The sequence below is a fragment of the Botryllus schlosseri genome, chromosome 1, assembly GCF_051294905.1.
Source record: "Botryllus schlosseri isolate E-star chromosome 1, Bs_hap1, whole genome shotgun sequence".
Classification (NCBI taxonomy): Eukaryota; Metazoa; Chordata; class Ascidiacea; order Stolidobranchia; family Styelidae; genus Botryllus; species Botryllus schlosseri.
The window spans coordinates 4,990,646-5,006,269 of record NC_137236.1 but is presented as its reverse complement, the minus strand read 5'-3'; the positions used below and the strand labels follow the sequence as shown (position 1 = coordinate 5,006,269).

At 38.9% G+C, this 15,624-nt stretch overlaps 4 protein-coding genes across 11 annotated transcripts in view; 2 read left to right on the top strand and 2 right to left on the bottom strand.

The window, feature by feature from the left end:
- LOC145436146 (serine/threonine-protein kinase PLK1-like) overlaps window positions 1–15,624 on the top strand; it is a 992,061-nt gene that overhangs the window by 330,443 nt on the left and 645,994 nt on the right. The window lies entirely within an intron of this gene.
- The window catches only part of LOC145440294 (uncharacterized), a 189,440-nt gene that overhangs the window by 7,205 nt on the left and 166,611 nt on the right, over window positions 1–15,624 (bottom strand). For 3 of the 5 annotated variants that reach the window (XM_080318195.1, XM_080317894.1, XM_080318267.1), the window contains exons 1-4: window positions 3,656–5,652; window positions 3,519–3,596; window positions 1,615–1,731; window positions 5–199 (exon numbers count right to left, since the gene is read on the bottom strand). The gene's annotated coding sequence lies outside the window, so the exon portion shown is untranslated. Of the gene's footprint in view, window positions 1–4; window positions 200–1,614; window positions 1,732–3,518; window positions 3,597–3,655; window positions 5,653–15,624 lie in introns of those variants that run through there. The other 2 variants (XM_080317968.1, XM_080318046.1) reach the window with 2 other exon arrangements.
- LOC145440759 (uncharacterized) overlaps window positions 1–15,624 on the bottom strand; it is a 151,282-nt gene that overhangs the window by 80,897 nt on the left and 54,761 nt on the right. The window lies entirely within an intron of this gene.
- Window positions 1–15,624, top strand: part of LOC145443015 (uncharacterized) — a 290,638-nt gene that overhangs the window by 258,268 nt on the left and 16,746 nt on the right. The window lies entirely within an intron of this gene.

Sequence of the window (15,624 nt, the reverse complement as noted above, 5' to 3'; positions counted from 1 at the left end):
TCACAAAACACAGCCTAACGACCAGGTCTCCACATCGAAACGGTGCCCATTCTTTCCGAGAACTTCCGGGGCAATATAGTTGGGGGTGCCACAAAAAGGAATTTTTGTTTGGCCGTCGAAGTCGACTTTGGTAGCCAGGATCAAATCTCACCGAAATCTCCAATCTTAACCTCCATATTGTTCAGGAATAGATTCCAAGCTGTCAATACAAATTTCATATTCAATTACACTGGTATACAAACTTGTACTAACTACCAATTCAGGTAGTTGATAGTCAACAAACTACTGCCATTTTGAGGAGTTTGAGTTTTAGTTGCGTAATATGAAAGCAAGTTGTTCCAGTTGCAGTAGCGGATCTTGAATAGCGAGTGGTTCTACTTCAAGTTGTGCATTTAAAAAAATGTAGTTGCCGACAAAAAGAAAATGCGTGTCATCGTGATACTGGCGGTCTGTTGCATAATATTTTTACAGCCTTTGCTAGCTCAGAGCAGGGTTGTAACCAAGTCACAAGTCAATCTCACTTTAATAGTTTTGACTCGAGTCGAGTCATTTTCAATTCACCACCGATTCAAGTGCGAGTTCAAATCAGCTATTAGACCAGGGGTTCTCAACCTGGAGGGCGTGAAACATCTTAGGGGGGGCGCAAAGAAATGGTTACCTGAAAAATATTTTCCCGCTCTGCGCGATTTACCGCCAGTGCACGCGTGTTTCTCTCTATATACACCCACTTTCATATTTTTTTTATACTTTTATCAACATTTATAACCGACCATACCACTAAACAATCTGTTGGGGTTGCTAGCAGCATCCCATTTGGATTTTGAGATATGACGATAAGGGGGCACGAAATTTTTCACTATCAAAAAGGGGGGCGTGTCTAAAAAAAGGTTGAGAACCACTGTATTAGACAGTCGAGTCAGAGTCATAGTGTTTTGACTCGAGTTCGAGGTCGTTCACTGTTCAGTAATCATTCCAATCGGTTTCAAAGCACTTTTTCCAACTCTCCTTGAGTGATATAGAATGGCTGGCATTTCTAGTATCGTTATTTTCCTCTTCCAAGTATCAGGTCTGATATACGAAATACCAATCATGTGGTGACTCAACCATTCTCCGAAGGTACAGTGACAGTCCTAGCCTCGAGTCAAGTCAAGTCACCAAATAAGCAGGATTTGAGTTTGGGTCATGACGGCAAACACTGGTATAGGCAGGGTTGAGTATTGAGTGTCGAAACCATCACGTTTCGATCTCGAAATCCCGTCAATTGGAGATGCCAATTCTATCTTCGATATTTCTCAGCTCATTTGTAATTTAGTAACCAAACAATCATTAGCGAGTTGTGTATTAGTTAGTTAGTAGCAGATTTTCAATGGTCATTGCTTCAAGTAAAGAATTAGGAAAAGTGAGCAATTCTACTTCTTGTGGCGTGTGTTGAAAATCCAGTAGTTTGTACCAGTCCACTTTCGAGAGCTTGTAGCGCCATCAATCATTTTACGTTAGTGGTACATAATGTGCGTAGTTTTATCCCACAAATTGGCAAGCCAATCATCGGTCGGCTCTGGTTCTGACATAATTTTCGAAGATTACTAACGAAAGCACGACTGCATACAATGTTACCTTGCTATCTCCGTGAATGATTAGACGATAAACAACATCCAGCAGAATCTGTTGCATGAGATAAAGGGTCTCTGGTTCTGTGATGGCGTATCTCCTTTTGTAAACTGCCATCAGCGACTGACAACAAAAATATAAGGTAATTGAATTGCTGGAATGAGGATAACAATACTATTTGTTGGACACACATAAATCAGTGGTTTTCAACCTTTCTGAGTTCGAGGGACGGTCAAATTTGACAACAGTTTTTGCAGACCAGTGAACCTTCCAAACTAGAAACTTCATCTAATACTTGCACTGACCGTGTAATAAATAGGGCTGTCTAAAATACAGTATCTGAGTGATTAGGGTGGATTATGAATCTAGTAATGAGTTAGAGTCACTCATGTTAACTTCACAGCAACACCACAATGTAATGTCGATTTTAGTCACATTATAAAGATTATTTGGCATTTTTATGACCATAGCTATTCATCGTTCTATGGGACAATGCTCTTTATGTTGGTCCCGACTTCGCAGAAATGTCATTTTCAGTAACGTGAGTAGCTATGTACTACATGTTCCGTATGCTGCGATACGACCAATCGAGGTTTACAGCTTTTCACGGTGAGAAATATTATCGAAAGTATAATTCCGATTGGTTCAGTTCAGCTAATTGTTAATATAATTTTTCCCTTTGGTGGCATGGAGCCTATATTGTCAGTACTCGAAACAATTAGTTCCTACTACTCGACTCAAATGATGAGAATTGATACTCGATTCAGATTTGAGTCATCAAATTATTGTGCACAGCCCAAGTGATCGCAGTTGCGTCAGAAAAAATGATCACATTACCCAAACTAGATTAGAATTTGTATTATATTGAACAAATTTTTCCAAATTAGATTAGAATCACAATTACCTAGTTGGGAAAAGAAATCGAGTTCAGTTCATATCAAATCGGACTTGATTATCATAAGCATGAGAATAGTAAATGACTGTTAACCAATCTTGACTTGTTTCACACTGTATATATAGAAATAGTTGACTAATTAGATTAGAATTACATTATAAGCATTTTACCATATTTAGCCAGAGAAATAATGATCTGGTTGTAAAAGTCTGCTAGTCATGAACATGACAGTTCTACTGCATTTTCGGCCGGAACAGAAAGAGGTACATTACATTTGTAATGAGGAAATGCTTTTACCCTTCTTTTACACAACTCAAGAACGATACAGACTAAATCCTTGTCTTAGAACAATCTGTGAAATCAAACGACGTGCTTGTGATTAAAATTTCGATGGAGATCGATATCTAGACACATTTGACTTTCTCATGCTACTTCAGAAGCAATGCCTGTAATTCAGATACTTACTTAACTTAGTTGCAGATTTTAAAAAGTGAGTAGTTCTAAAGTTCTACTTGTGTATGCAAAAATATTTTAGTTGCCGATAAACTAGAAACACGTGTATTCGTTTGTCGTGAATCATGATACCGGATTTTCGTTGAGTGATGTTCTTGCAGTCGTCTCAGAGTCATCACTACTAATAAGGGTGAAAATGCGGGTCAAAACCTTATTGAGTATTCTGCGAAAGTAGAGGTAGGCTACTATTGCTACTGACTGACTCTGCTTGGATGCGTTGAGATGCATCCTTTCTCGTTTATTTCATACCTAAGTATAGCAAAGTTGTTCAAATAAATGCTCTGAAGGTTTGGAAATATGTCTTAAACTAGTTGCCATATTATTTCACTATAGCCTGAATATATCGTGGTTATCATTGAAGGTGCTGCTTGTCCCTATCAGCTCAAAAATATGATAGCGGTCGGGCTCTAGTGTTGATGAATGAAACCCGAGTACGCGACTTGAAATGTAATACTTGATTCAGAATCGAATTAATCAAGAACTAGATTTTGCCAAGACATACGAAAAACTTTCAGTTGAAACTCTGTAGTTGGCTTTCCAAAATTCTGGGCGCCATGGTTGAGCCGGTTTTCAGCAGTTTCTGAGGAACGTAAACGTTGAATGAATGAATGCGCAATGATTATTCATATCACGATTTACCTCAGTTTGCCTCTTTAGTAAACAAGGTTCATGAGTTCGTCGTAGCAGCTTCAATGTTTCATCAAACAAAACAAGGTAAGGAGCACTGTGGTGCATCGTTGTAGCAGTATGAATTACAAATAATCTGAATGAAAAAAAAATCTTAAGAAGGAACGAAATTGTTGACAAGATGCAGCCAGCGAGTGTATATCAGAAATACACACAGAATTGATCAGATATTCAATAGATTTCAAAGTGAAACAGAATAAAAATAATATTTGTTGCGGCTGACTGTTCATAATCTCACCATCACAAAGGATAGCGATCAATGATATGCTAATCACCTGCATCACAAATCGTACGGGTATCATTTCACGTCTACTACCATGAGGAAGTGAAAATGTCGACAAATTGCATGAAATGGATGGCAAGGAGAAACACATATTTACAGAACGGCCACAACATTACAATTTAACACGAAATTGAAAACGATATGCACAGACTGCTAATAAACAGACAATATGACAAAGGATAATGCACACGAAGCTTAAAATTTAGGTGACATAAACTATAGTATTAGCTAATCACACTGTGATACAAAGATTTGAATATCCACATCAAACTTCTCTAAACAACAGACCCAGTGCAAATTACCGCAAAAGATGTCTTAATTGAAACTGATTAGGGCAGTGGGAAAGAAATTTTCAGGCAGTAATCATACACCGTAATTAAAATATGAAAATAGGAGAAACATGTTCAAACTGAAGAAAAAAATATAGATGATAAAAAACAACGTATAGAGAAATTTTTATTGTGGCAACGACAAATGGACATGGGCAAGAGTCTTAGTAACACGAAGATGCAAGTCCACCACAATTTCTAGACAGCCGGCACAGTAATCGTTTAGCTGGAAAGGTGATTCAAAGATATATGCGTTGAGTACTCGTACAAATTTGATCGCAATATTAAATCGTATTGACATGATAGCAGAGTGAATGAACGTCTACTCTAAGTAACAGCATATTTTAGTATAAGGTATTCCTGTCAATATTACTGCTTCATGTTCGAGATCATCATCGCGAGAAGAAAAAGATATGCATTCCGCTATTTTACTGTATGTGTATTTCCATGTCTTTTCAAGTTACCAAGCAGGGTAAACGCTTTCCCGCACGTCTGGCACTCATAATTTTTGACTCCGGTATGTGTATGTGTATGCACGTGCGTTCTCAAGTTACTTAGCGGACTAAACGCTTTACCACAGATCTGACACTCATAGTTTTTGACTCCAGTATGTGTATTTCCATGTTTTTTCAAGGCACCAAGCTGGGTAAACGCTTTTCCGCAAATCTGACATGCATAGTTTTTGACTCCGGTATGTGTCTTTTCATGTGTTTTCAAGTCACTGAGCAGACTAAACGCTTTACCACAGATCTGACACTCATAGTTTTTGACTCCAGTATGTGTATTTCCATGTCTTTTCAAGGCACCAAGCTGGGTAAACGCTTTTCCGCAGATCTGACATGCATAGTTTCTAACTCCAGTATGTGTATTTTCATGTCGTTTCAAGTCACGAAGATGGGTAAATGCTTTTCCGCAAATCAGACATGCATAGTTTTTGACTCCAGTATGTGTATTTCCATGTTCTTTCAAGCTACCAAGCTGGGTAAACACTTTTCCGCAAATCTGACATGCATAGTATTTTACTCCAGTATGTGTATTCTCGTGTGTCTTCAAGTGTCCGATCCGAGCAAACACTTTTCCGCAGATCTGACACTCATAGTTTTTGACTCCAGTATGTGTATTTCCATGTATTTTCAAGGCACCAAGATGGGCAAACGCTTTTCCGCAGATCTGACACTCATAGTTTTTGACTTCAGTATGTGTATTTCCATGTATTTTCAAGCTACAAAGATGGGTGAACGCTTTTCCGCAGATCTGACATGCATACTTTTTTACTCCAGTATGTGTATGTCCATGTGTTTTCAAGTGACCAAGCCGGGTAAACGTTTGCCCTCAGATCTGACATGAATAGTTTTTGACTCCAGTATGTGTATTCTCATGTCGTTTCAAGTTACCAGGCAGGGCAAACGCTTTTCCGCATATCTGACATGCATAGTTTTTGACTCCAGTATGTGTATTTCCATGTCTTTTCAAGTCACAAAGCAGGGCAAACGCTTTTCCGCATATCTGACATGCATAGTTTTTGACTCCAGTATGTGTATTCTCGTGTGTCTTCAAGTGTCCCATCAGTGCAAACGCTTTTCCACAGATTTGACACTCATAGTTTTTGACTCCGGTATGTGTATTTTCATGTGTCTTCAAGTGTCCGATCCGGGCAAACGCTTTTCCACAGATCTGACACTCATAGTTTTTGACTCCGGTATGTGTATGTTTGTGTCTTTTCAAGTTACCAAGCAGGGTAAACGCTTTTCCGCAAATCTGACACGCACAGTTTTTGACTCCAGTATGTGTATTTTCATGTGTTTTCAAGTGACTGAGCTGGATAAACGTTTTTCCACAGATCTGACATGCATAGTTTTTGACTCCATTATGTGTATTTTCATGTGTCTTCAAGTGTCCGATCCGGGCAAACGCTTTTCCACAGATCTGACACTCATAGTTTTTGACTCCAGTATGTGTATTTTCATGTCGTTTCAAGTCACGAAGCTGGGTAAACGCTTTTCCGCAAATCTGACATGCATAGTTTTTTACTCCAGTATGTGTATTTCCATGTATTTTCAAGGCACCAAGATGGGTAAACGCTTTTCCGCAGATCTGACACTCATAGTTTTTGACTCCAGTATGTGTATTTCCATGTATTTTCAAGCTGCAAAGATGGGTAAACGCTTTTCCGCAGATCTGACACGCATATTTTCTGACTCCAGTATGTGTATTTTCATGTGTTTTCAAGCTACCAAGCTGGGTAAAAACTTTTCCGCAAATCTGACATGCATAGTTTTTTACTCCATTATGTGTATTTTCATGTGTCTTCAAGTGTCCGATCCGGGCAAACGCTTTTCCACAGATCTGACACTCATAGTTTTTGACTCCAGTATGTGTATTTCCATGTATTTTCAAGCTACAAAGTCGGGTAAACGCTTTTCCGCAGATCTGACACGCATATTTTCTGACTCCAGTATGTGTATTTCCATGTTCTTTCAAGCTACCAAGCTGGGTAAAAACTTTTCCGCAAATCTGACATGCATAGTTTTTTACTCCATTATGTGTATTTTCATGTGTCTTCAAGTGTCCGATCCGGGCAAACGCTTTTCCACAGATCTGACACTCACAGTTTTTGACTCCAGTATGTGTATTCTCATGTCGTTTCAAGTCACGAAGCTGGGTAAACGCTTTTCCGCAAATCTGACATGCATACTTTTTTACTCCAGTATGTGTTTGTCCATGTGTTTTCAAGTGACCAAGCCGGGTAAACGTTTGCCCGCAGATCTGACATGGATAATTTTTGCTTCCAGTATGTATATTTACATGCGTTTTCAGGTCGCCAACCCGCACAAATGATTTTCCACAGATCTCACAGTCGCGGTTTTTGACTCCAAGGTGAGCAGTACGTGTATCCGCATGTCTTTTCAAGTGAACGATCTGATTATACTCTTTGCCAATGCCTCTGTGTTCATGATTTTTCAAAAAAGTGTGGGATAGTAAATGTTTTTTCAATAAACTGATTGCAGCAAAGGTTTTTCCGCAGATCTCACATTCGGTATTTCTATTTATAAGGTGGAATCGCAAGTGAGCTTTCAATCCGCCCTTACGATGGAAGCTCTTTCCACAGATCCAGCACATGTTTGTCATTTTTCTGGATTATCTGTATGTTACTTTACTTCTTCAAGCATCACACATCAACCGCTCTCTACTTAAAAACAAGTATTCAACCAAGCTTATATTATGGCAGCCCAGTCTGAAAAACGGAAAAAATAAGCAAAAACGGAACAGTTTGATAAATAACAATATCCAAGAACAACAAACTTATGACCTAATAATACCAGTTTAGTACAATTATCAGCGTAGGCATTGTGATGATCGGCAACCTGACAATTCAGACGAGTAGTTCCTTACAGATGTTCCGCACATACATTTGTAGATCACAATCACATTTCAGATTCGGATATTGGCTGCGGGTAGAAGATTTGGGACGTTCAGGTCTCAACTTGATTGTCCGAAAGATTTCAGTTCCGAGACAATAAACTGCTAATTTACTGTGTCTTCAACAAATCCCCGGGATCACTGAATATTAGATTCGGAACAATTCTAGAACAAGTGTGATGCCATCAGCCCGGTTCAACCAGGCGATTAGGGACGAGTATCTGGTTCGGAGCAGACTTGGACAACTAGATAATTCTAGTTGTCTAATTTCACTAAATTAGAGCGAAATGCAAGTAATCTAATTTTAATCTAATTCATAAAATGATTCTATGCTCTAATTCTAATTCTAATCTAATTTGTGAAATGTTTTATGCTCTAATTCTAATTTAATTCGTGAAATACCCCTCTGCTCTAGTTGTAATTCTAATCTAATTTATTGTTTTCCTGAAAATGCCTCTTTGTCCGAGGCATTTTGCAGCGAATTAACAAGAATATCCCTCTCGCGCAGGGAAATCCAATGCCAACTCGCCATCCGCGTTACTTGCACCGTAAGTCATAGCAGTTATTGTGACGAATAATAGCCTGCTAGGATAGTAGCTTGTAGTCAATGAACAACATTCCAGTCTTTAAAACTTTCCATTAGTATACAGCGCCGTGCTGACAAACATGTGCAATGCTCATGGTTACTGTACCACAAAAGAAGCAATGTATTATTAAGTAGTACAAATGCAAGAAATATCATGATCATGAACGTCACTTTATTCTGAACTATGAGCTGCGCACGATACCCGACAACGCCTCACCGCGACTGATGAAACGAACTTGTGACTAGCCAGCCATGTTACTAGCTGAAAGACTATCTCATCCTAAAGATTGATCTTGTGGGGACGGTCCTATGCCGTTTTCTAATCATCTTGGTCTCGGTCGTGTCTGAGTCATTGCACTTCTAGGCAATGTGCTTATTGATATCAGCTGACTCTCCATCGGTGGAATGCTGTTGCCATCGCCGAAGCCGTTTCATCTAGTGTGGAATAGTGTTGTTGGGCACAGGCGAATAGCTTATTTTGAAATAACCACAATAATTTAAAACTTAAACAAGTTTAGCATTTCAAAATGCTTTATTTCGCGTTCTTCCAAAATCACAAATCAGATCGCCGGCCGCGATCGCGGTGACCCCTGGTATGGTACCAAACGAGCCAAGCTTGGTGTACGGGCGTAACCATCATTCTCATGGTTATGGGAATGCATTGTGAATGGCTGTATTCACTTTCCATTCATAATTTTATTTTGCGAATTCAGTGATTCTAATTCTAATCTAATTTGGAAAAAGCTGTGTAGCTCTAATTCTAATTATAATCTAATTTGGAAAACTTGTCTAGCTCTAGTTATAATTCTAATCTAGTTTGGAAAAAGATGTGTAACTCTAATTCTAATTCTAATCTAATTTGGAAAGGACTGTATAGCTCTAATTCTAATCTAATTCGAAAAAGCTGAAAATTTTCTAGTTGTCCAAGTCTGGTTCGGAGTAGGCACCATGGCCTTGGTTGCGCTAAACACAAGCTCTGATAGCACTAGCCGACAGATGAGAGTTCGACAATCTTTTAGAGACCAGTGGTTCTTCGACGTTTATTACCACTACCCGAATCTGGGTGGCATTGCCATCTCGTGACTTAAGCCTCACTTATCAAAATGAATGCATGTCTATTGTCTATTGCTAGTATGCTTAACTTTTCACAGGCATGTCCGAAATGGTGAAGATGCAGACTAGGGTTGTCCAAAATTTGGAAAATCTCAAAAAGTCTCTGTGATTGTGTCTCATTCTATAGATTGATAAAAAAAAACAATTAGCCTGAAAGAAGCTTACAGGAAAGCCGTTAAGATTTCGGTCAAAGCGTTTGAAAGTAGCTGATCAAGAATGGGCGTGCCACTGACCATAGAACGGCGAGAAGACCAGTAATAAAATAACCACGGCTCTTGATTGGCTAATCGGCTATGCTTCAATGACCATGGCAGCAGCAGCTTGCTGATCAGGTGTTCAAGAAGTCTGCTACAGGCGGGGATTCTGAGTGTGCATTGTTAGTAGTTTGGTAGGTGATGATTTAAGATTAATTCAGGGCGTGCTGAGGTACGAAATACATGATGAACAAACACTACCTGCTTTACAGAGGCTTTTACAGCATGACTGCTTCATTATGAAGGAAACGGCTGAAGCCTACATGTCGTGTTTTCATCGAGAGAAAGCGAAGGCGCTTATGCAAGTGTTGAGCGAATGCACCGTTTCAGTACCGATCCACCATCAGTGAATACAAATATATAAAGCTTAACAATGACACTATACGTTGTGTGATCTTATTGGGCTGAAGCTGTAGTATATAGGTGACGTTTTGAATGGTCTAGGGATCGGCGGAATCAGCCGGTTATGCTTGGCCCTTATCAGATGCTTACAACAAATTGAATGCACTTGTAGGCGTTGTTAAAGTCCTTCATGATAACGCAGAAAAGAGGTGGTAATGTACGCACACTCGCACAGGCTGTGCTGTATATTGTATGTCAAAGTCCTTATTGATCCCGCAGAAAAGAGGTGTAAAGAAAAACACAGACTATGCTGCATATAGTATCCAGCAGAGTTTGGATATCATATCCAGCATAGCCTGTGCTTACCTTAAACCTCTTTTCTGCAGCATCATTAAGGACTTTGACGACTCTTATAAGTGAATTCAATTTGCTGTAAGTATAACTGCCAAGCATAACCGGCCGACTCAGTCGATCCCTAGAACCTTCAATACTTCACTATATACTACAACTTGGATCCAATAAGATCACACAAAGTATAGTGTCATTGTTAAGCTTTATATATTTGTATTCACTGATGGTGGATCCGTACTGAAACGGTGAATTCGCTCAACGATTGCATAAGCGCCTTTGCTTTCTCTCGATGAAAACACGACATTGTAGGCTTCATCCGTATCCTTAACAATGAAGCAGTCATGCTGTAAAAGCTTCTGTGATGCAGGTGTTGTTTGTTCATCATGTCTTTCGTACCTCAACATGTCCCGAATTAATCTTAAATCATCACCTGCCAAACTACTAACAATGCGCACTCAGAATCCCCGCCGGTAGCAGACTTCTTGAACATCTAATCCGCAAGCTACTGCTGCCGTGGACATTAAAGCATAGCCGATTAGCCAATCAAGAGCCGTGGTTATTTGATTACTAGTCTCGTCGCCGTTCTATGGTCAGTGGCACGCCCATTCTTGAGCAGCTACTTTCAAACGCTTTGACCGAAATCTTAACGGCTTTCCTGTAAGCTTCTTTCAGGCTAATTGTTGTTTTTTTATCAATAATCTATAGAATGAGACACAATCGCGGAGACTTTTTGAGATTTTCCGAATTTTGGACAACCCTAATGCAGACAGACAGCTGTACACAACGGAATTTTAGGAAACATGATTAATTACAATACCAATAATAGTCGTTGAAATCATAATATATTCATCATTCAGGATATTATTTATGCACAGTAGGGCTGTTCGAAAATAACCTTTTTTTTCCTTAATCTTGCGGGCTACGTGATTAAATCGTTAGGTTGCCTTAAAAAAACGACGCACACCAAATTTGATTTCATTCCAACCAATATTCGCGGTTTGCGTAGAGTTATAAAATTTTGAATTTGCCCAGAAACGCAATAAAAATTTTTTTTCAAATTTTTTGGAATTGGAATGGAATTGTTGGGCTGTCTTCAAAGACTATGCAAAACAAATTTTACTCAATTCCAAGCCATAGAAACGGAGTTATTCCAGTTTTTCGATGAAAATTCATGGATTAACCACTGATCAAGGATAATCCCAGAATTATCAAAAAAAAACTGATATAACTCCACTTCTACGGCTTGGAATCGAGTCAAATTTGTTTTGCATAGTTTTTGCGCCCAACATACTAATTGAATTAGGCGTCTAAGGCCGCACAAATTCCCTTCTACGGCCGCATGCGGCCATACGGGCTCCCCACCCCTGATCTAATAGTATAGGCTACATGAGGTATATCATATGCCAATTTTGAATCCGCATTCCAGTTGTTAAGTCTTTTACATTGCTGACAAACTTGTTTGAAAATAACAAAAAAACATTGAAAAGGACATCAATTAATTTCAAGGTAGGTTGCACTGAGACTAATCCTGATGCTTGTACTGACTACAGAGAGCACGGCGTCGCTCTGTCCTGTCATTCTAAATTTCATCAGTTTTGGAAATGAATTAAATTGTGTTGATTTGTAGCCAAATTGAGGGCGAAACCGGCCAACCTATATTGCATCTAAGTCTGTCTTAGGCAGTGTAGTTCGCCAGCTATCAACAACAGCTACCTAGCGCACAGAGATTTAGGCTACTGTTAAAGCTATAAAAAAAATGAATGACTTGCACGTAAGAATTTCTCTAAATTTTCAAATAATATCAAAAATTTGCTCAAATGAAGTTGAAGTCAGCCTATACTCCGTTGAGCGCGACTGCTGGAGTTGAGTTTGGCAAGTTTTCTAGAATACGAATTAAGTTTAATCTTCAATAATCGTCTCTTCAGAATGGTTGTGAAAAACATGTTTATTCACAATTTATACAGACATTGACAAAATTGACAAAAATTTCTTGCGCCCCCCTGATAGCCCCTGTTCTAGAACAGTAGTTCTCCAACTTTTCAAGACACACCTGCTCGGTCATTAATAAAAACTTTCACCACCCACTTATCATCAAATCAAAAGGCAAGGTATTGTGAAAGCTTGACCTTTTTTAACTAACTTAGCGAGCTCATACGGTAATCTGCAAGCCTTCGGAACACCACAAATTTTCGCCTAATCACGAACATCAAAATCTATCTCATTACACAACTGATGCATTACTATAGAATATTGATGCGCGAAATCAGCTGTGCATAAACAACAACTTGAAAATTACAGAACCATTATAAAATGATTTTCACAGAAAAAGAAAAAATATTAATGAACATTTACTGCAAATAAGAGAGACTTCAGCTGTGTGAGTCTGGTGTATGTCTTGACCCCAGCGTACCCCCGAGACTGGCTCAGTGTGACCCTGGGGTTCGTGTGATTGAAAAAATAAAATTTGATATCGGACTACACATATCAATAACTAATAGGTCTACTTGGAAGGCAAATCGCGTTGAGAGCAACAACCACTTTTCAGGCTCTTTAATATTCAGTCAAGAACATCATGTAGCGTCAGCAATTTAGGGTGGAGTGAAAAATGAAAATTTTTGAATTTCAAAAAAGGGTCTTGATATGTGGTGCCAAATAGTAAACAAATAAATTCTATCATAATTTTGGGTTCGTACACCCTCTAGTGGTCGTGCAATTTCACCTAACGAGCCAAAAACAGCTAATTTCGCCATATCTGGATCATCACTTACACTAGAAAGTCAGTTTTGGGCTTAAAAGATGCAGAAGCAACATGTTTCTATCTCACTTCCATAGAACTTGCCCTTAAAAATGAACAGAAAAAAAGTTACAAGCAAATTTCTGATTTTATAGGTAAAATTAAGCACTGAAGCAGTAGGTAGGATGTCAAAAGCGTGTAGTGATTGATCTTATGACTTAGCAACATACCCTATCAATTAGAACTACTTTTCAAAGCTTGCTCAAACGAATGAAACCCCCTGCAAGCATAAATAGGGCTCGGGCATCGAATAGAGACTGCTAAAACTGTTGCCTATTTAAAACAGCGTCCATTGGTAGTTCAGCGTCACGATATCGGTAAGTTTATAACAACGGCCCTCATGAGATTTCTTACCAAAATGCTGTGGTAGGGTATGTATCATATTTGTCACAAAGCTCCTGAATGAAAGCACAAAAATTGAAAATACACATTCAAAACACAAACATCAATTCTATACTGGAAACAGAATTTTTTTGTAGCAGTATCACATGAGTATCAGTGTGCACAAACAATAAAGTCATGTTTAGTATTGAAATATTTCATCTGCTTTCAAGACCTCAGTTTTTGTCTGATGAGGCCATCTCTACGTTTAAATCCTGAAACATCGAGCGGATGCTTATGTCACCGCTGTTATATGTCTATCCACTGCCTGGTTGTGGCAAGGATAACTGAGTCTTAATGGCGATGATCATAGGTTTCCCAGCTCGTGATCAGACAAGGTCTTGATTGCGATGCAGGCGGCTGTTCAATATTTTTGAGGTACAAGTTGACAATTTGGTGGAAAGATTAAGCCTTGATGTTGATGACTGGAATTTCGAAGAATCTGATGCTGGTGTCAATGTTGCTGCTTTAGGGTTTGGTTTCCTTTATATATCCTCCTTCAAAGTCGTCAATTGGAACCAGATCTGCAATATTTAGAGGCTGGGCCCATCGTTCATTCAATATGGTTGACTCTCGCGTCTCAAATTTCAAAGTACCATGTGGGGCAGAGTCGTCCATCGAGAAATCCGAGCTGTCTTGCTCAATTCTGCATGGAGGTCTATTTTCCGTCATGGTTTCAAATAAAAATGCACAATCCATTGTTGATGGTGCTAAAAATGTCCACAATATAGTTTCCCGTGTCACAAAGCTGACTGATACCCGAATTCACTATCTTGCACTATCTTTGCTACGAAGAAATGCTCATTTAGAACATCCAGAAAATTATTTGCTGGGAATGCTTTTGGTGACGAGGAATGAAACGCCCGAAGATTTACAGTTAACAAGATTACTGCTATGCGCAGAACAACCATGCCGTACCAAATTCCAATCATGAATTTGAAGGAAGATATATAAATGACACTAAACCTAAAAACAGCGACAATGAGCTTCAGTTTCTTCCAAATTCCAGTTATCAACATCAAGGCTTAATCTTTCCACCAAAAATCAACTTAAACCACAAAGATATTGAACAGACGCATGCAATCAAGACCTTGTCAGATGTCGAGGTGGAAAACCTAAGATCATCACCATTACGTCTCAGTCATCCTTGCCACAACCAGGCAGTGGAAATACATTAAAACGTGGTTACTGAAGCATCTACCCAGTACCCATATTTCAAGATTTGAACGTAGCGATAGCCTCATCAGACAAAAACTGAAGTCTTGAAAGCAGATGAAATCTTTCAATACTAAACATGATTTTAATGTTCGTGCACACTGATACTCATGTGATACTGCTACAAAAATCTTCTGTTTCCAGTATAGAATTGATGTTTTTGTTTTGAATGTGTATTTCTAATTTTTGTGCTTTCATTCAGGAGCTTTGTGACAAATATGATACAAACCCTACGACAGCATTTTGGTAAGAAATCTCATGAGGGCCGTTGTTATAAACTTACCGATATTGTGACGCTGCACTACCAATGGACGCTGTTTTAAACACAGTTTTTGCGGTCTCTATTCGATGCCCGAGCCCTATATATGCTTGTAGGGGGTTTCATTTGTTTCGGCAAGTTTTGAAAAGTAGTTCTAATTGATAGGGTATGTTGCTCAGTCATAAGATCAATCACTACACGCTTTTGACATCCTACCCACTGCTTCAGTGCTTCATTTTACCTATAAAATCAGAAATTTGCTTGTAACTTTTTTTCTGTTCATTTTTAAGAGCAAGTTCTATGGAAGTGAGATAGGAACATGTTGCTTCTGCTTCTTTTAAGCCCAAAACTGACTTTCTAGTGTAAGTGATGATCAAGATATGGCGAAATTAGCTGTTCTTGGCTCGTTCAGTGAAATTGCACGACCACTAGAGGGTGTACGAACCCAAAAATATGATAGAATTTATTTGTTTACCATTTGGCACCACATATCAAGACCCTTTTTTGAAATTCAAAAATTTTCATTTTTCACTCCACCCTAGACTCAGCATACAGATATTTCAGTATTTTGTCCCTTCTACAAACCAACTTCGC